Below are 5,027 nucleotides of genomic sequence, written 5' to 3'. Positions count from 1 at the left end.
TGCGGCACTCCCTCACTACTGACCCTCTGACAATGCAGCACTCCCTCAGTACTGCTCCTCTGACAGTGCGGCACTCCCTCAGTACTGACCCTCTGACAGTGCAGCACTCCCTCAGTACTGACCCTCTGACAGTGCGGCACTCCCTCAGTACCGACCCTCTGACAGTGCAGCACTCCCTCAGTACTGACCCTTTGACAGTGTGGCACTCCCTCAGTATTGAACCTCTGACAGTGTGGCACTCCCTCAGTACTGACCCTCTGGCAATGCGGCACTCCCTCAGTACCGACCCTCTGACAGTGCAGCACTCCCTCAGTACTGACCCTCTGACAGTGCGGCACTCCCTCAGTACTGACCCTCTGACAGTGCAGCACTCCCTCAGTACTGACCCTCTGACAGTGCAGCACTCCCTCACTACTGACCCTCTGACAGTGCAGCACTCCCTCACTACTGACCCTCTGACAGTGCAGCACTCCCTCACTACTGACCCTCTGACAGTGCGGCACACCCTCAGTACTGACCCTCTGACAGTGCAGCACTCCCTCACGACTGACCCTCTGACAGTGCAGCATTCCCTCACTACTGACCCTCTGACAGTGCAGCATTCCCTCACTACTGACCCTCTGACAGTGCAGCACTCCCTCACTACTGACCCTCTGACAGTGCGGCACTCCGTCTGTACTGACCCTCTGACTGTGCGGCACTCCCTCAGTACTGACCCTCTGACAGTGCGGCACTCCCTCACTACTGACCCTCTGACAATGCAGCACTCCCTCAGTACTGCTCCTCTGACAGTGCGGCACTCCCTCAGTACTGACCCTCTGACAGTGCAGCACTCCCTCAGTACTGACCCTCTGACAGTGCGGCACTCCCTCAGTACCGACCCTCTGACAGTGCAGCACTCCCTCAGTACTGACCCTTTGACAGTGTGGCACTCCCTCAGTATTGAACCTCTGACAGTGTGGCACTCCCTCAGTACTGACCCTCTGGCAATGCGGCACTCCCTCAGTACCGACCCTCTGACAGTGCAGCACTCCCTCAGTACTGACCCTCTGACAGTGCGGCACTCCCTCAGTACTGACCCTTTAACAGTGCGGCACTCCCTCAGTACTGACCCTCTGACAGTGTGGCACTCCCTCAGTACTGACCCTCTGACAGTGTGGCACTCCCTCAGTACTGACCCTCTGACAGTGTGGCACTCCGTCTGTACTGACCCTCTGACAGTGCGGCACTCCCTCAGTACTAACCCTCTGACAGTGCAGCACTCCCTCAGTACTGACCCTCTGACAGTGCGGCACTCCCTCAGTACCGACCCTCTGACAGTGCAGCACTCCCTCAGTACTGACCCTCTGACAGTGTGGCACTCCCTCAGTATTGAACCTCTGACAGTGTGGCACTCCCTCAGTACTGACCCTCTGGCAATGCGGCACGCCCTCAGTACCGACCCTCTGACAGTGCAGCACTCCCTCAGTACTGACCCTCTGACAGTGCGGCACTCCCTCAGTACTGACTCTCTGACAGTGCGGCACTCCCTCAGTACTGACCCTCTGACAGTGCGGCACTCCCTCAGTACTGACTCTCTGACAGAGCGGCACTCTCTCAGTACTGACCCTCTGGCAATGCGGTGCTCCCTCAGTACTGACCCTCTGGCAATGCAGCACTCCCTCAGTACTGACCCTCTGGCAATGCGGTGCTCCCTGAGTACTGAACTCGTGTTACCTTTTTTTTAACCAATTATTATTTTCTTTCCAATTAAGGGGCAATTTAGCCTGCCCAATCCACCTACTCTGCACATCTTTGGGTTGTGGGGGAGAAACCCACGCAGACACGGGGAGAATGTGCAAACTCCACACGGACAGTGACCCAGGGCCGCGATCGAATCTGGGACCTCGGCGCCGTGAGGCAGCAGTGCTACCCACTGCGTCACCATGACGTCCTTCAATTCATGTGTTTTCCGACGCAATCTAACCACAATTATATAAAAATAATGCAAGGACGATATTTGGTGTTGAGTCACATTTTGACATTTGAGTGATTTTTTGGTTCCTGTCCAGATCGCCCATTGCTTAAAATAATCATTGTTCACAATTTGTAGAATGGGGAAGATAGTTTGGTGTTTCCAATTGGTGTTTCCAATCAGGAAGGCCAAACACTTTCCAGTAATAATGACAATCAGACTTAAACAATAAAATTTCTCCCCAAATCCCCCGAATTTCTGTCTGGTTTCTTGAGCTGATACTTTTTAATTTGAACAATCTCATGACCGTGTTTGGGGTGGACCAGGGGGCTCAGGGAGTGGGGGGCGGGGGGGGGGGGGGTCTCGGGGAGTGGGGGGGGGTCTCGGGGAGTGGGGGGGGGGGGGCTCGGGGAGTGGGGGGGGGGACGCGGGGACAACTTTGTGTTCAGTGATAAATACCTTCTCATTTTTAATTGAAACGAACCACACTTACAAATGGCCAGTGGGGTACTGGGAGTACCCCACTGGTACTGAAGTCCTGGGAGAGCAAAGAGCTGTGAATACTCAAAATCAGAAACATGAACAGAAAGTGCTGAAAATTCTCATTGGGTCAGGTAGCATCTGGGCAGAGAGAAGCAGAATTAATACTTCAGCTCCCCGATCTACACTTGTGCTGCTATAAATTCTTTCAAAATAACATCCATCATTTTCATTATGACCGATGTTGAGCTAACCTGTAGTTTCCCGCTTTCTGTATCCCGCCCTTTTTGCATAATGGAGTTGTATTTGCTACAGAACATAGAACATAGAACATAGAACATTACAGCGCAGTACGGGCCCTTCGGCCCTCGATGTTGCGCCGACCTGTGAAACCATCTGAAGCCTATCTGACCTACACTATTCCATTTCCATCCATATGTCTATCCAGTGACCACTTAAATGCCCTTAAAGTTGGCGAGTCTACTACTGTTGCAGGCAGGGCGTTCCACACCCCTACTACTCTGAGTAAAGAAACTGCCTCTGACATCTGTCCTATATCTACCACCCCTCAATTTAAAGCTATGTCCCCTCGTGTTGGTCATCACCATCCAAGGAAAGAGACTCTCACTGTCCACCCTATCTAACCCTCTGACTATCTTATATGTCTCTATTAAGTCACCTCTCAGCCTTCTCCTCTCTAACGAAAACAACCTCAAGTCCCTGAGCCTTTCTTCGTAAGACCTTCCCTCCATACCAGGCAACATCCTAGTAAATCTCCTCTGAACCCTTTCCAAAGCTTCCACATCCTTCCTATAATGTGGTGACCAGAACTGCACGCAGTACTCCAGGAGCGGCCACACCAGAGTTATGTACAACTGCAGCATGACCTTGTGGCTCCGAAACTCAATCCCCCTACTGATAAAGGCTAGCACACCATATGCCTTCTTAACAGCCCTATTAACCTGGGTGGCAACTTTCAGGGATTTATGTACCTGGATGCCGAGATCTCTGTTCATCTACAGTACCAAGAATCTTGCCATTAACCCAGTACTCTGCATTCCTGTTACTCCTTCCAAAGTGAACCACCTCACACTTTTCTGCATTAAACTCCATCTGCCACCTCTCAGCCCAGCTCTGCAGCTTATCTATGTCCCTTTGTATCCTATAACAACCTTCAGCACTATCCACAACTCCACTGACCTTCGTGTCATCTGCAAATTTACTAACCCATCCTTCTACACCCTCTTCCAGGTCATTTATAAAAATGACAAACAGCAGTGGCCCCAAAACAGATCCTTGCGGTACACCACTAGTAACTGAACTCCAGGATGAACATTTGCCATCAACCATCACCCTCTGTCTTCTTTCAGCTAGCCAATTACTGATCCAAACCGCTAAATCACCTTCAATCCCATGCTTCCTTATTTTCTGCAGTAGCCTACCGTGGGGAACCTTATCAAACGCCTTACTGAAATCCATATACACCACATCAACCGCTTTACCCTCATCCACCTGTTTGGTCACCTTCTCAAAAAACTCAATAAGGTTTGTGAGGCATGACCTATCCTTCACAAAACCGTGTTGACTATCGCTAATCAACTTGTTCTTTTCAAGATGATTATAAACCCTATCTCTTATAACCTTTTCCAACATTTTACCCACAACCGAAGTAAGGCTCACAGCTATAATTACCAGGGTTGTCTCTACTCCCCTTCTTGAACAAGGGGACAACATTTGCTATCCTCCAGTCTTCCGGCACTATTCCTGTCGACAAAGACGACATAAAGATCAAGGACAAAGGCTCTGCAATCTCCTCCCTGGCTTCCCAGAGAATCCTAGGATAAATCCCATCTGGCCCAGGGGACTTGTCTATTTTTACACTTTCCAAATTTTCTAACACCTCCTCCTTGTGAACCACAATTCCATCTAGCCTGGTCGACTGAACCTGAGTATTCTCCTCGACAACATTGTCTTTCTCCACTGTAAACACTGACGAAAAATATCCATTTAACGCTTCCCCTATCTCCTCTGATTCCACACACAACTTTCCACTACTATCCTTGATTGGCCCTAATCTTACTCTAGTCATTCTTTTGTTCCTGATATACCTTTAGAAAGCCTTAGGGTTTTCCTTGATCCTATCCGCCAATGACTTTTCGTGTCCTCTCCTCGCTCTTCTTAACTCTCCCTTTAGGTCCTTCCTGGCTAACTTGTAACTCTCAAGTGCCCTAACTGAGCCTTCATGTCTCATCCTAACATAAGCCTTCTTCTTCCTCTTGACAAGTGCTTCAACTTCCTTAGTAAACCACGATTCCCTTGCTCGACAACTTCCTCCCTGCCTGACAGGTACATACTTATCAAGGACACGCAGTAGCTGTTCCTTGAAAAAGCTCCACATTTCGATTGTACCCATCCCCTGCAGTTTCCTTCCCCATCCTATACATCCTAAATCTTGCTGAATAGCATCATAATTGCCTTTCCCCCAGCTATAATTCTTGCCTTGCGGTATATACCTATCCCTGCCCATTGCTAAAGTAAACATAACCGAATTGTGATCACTATCACCAAAGTGCTCACCTACATCTAAATCTAA

This window comes from Scyliorhinus canicula, chromosome 14 (assembly GCF_902713615.1).
Source record: "Scyliorhinus canicula chromosome 14, sScyCan1.1, whole genome shotgun sequence".
Classification (NCBI taxonomy): domain Eukaryota; kingdom Metazoa; phylum Chordata; class Chondrichthyes; order Carcharhiniformes; family Scyliorhinidae; genus Scyliorhinus; species Scyliorhinus canicula.
This window is presented reverse-complemented; position numbering follows the sequence as displayed.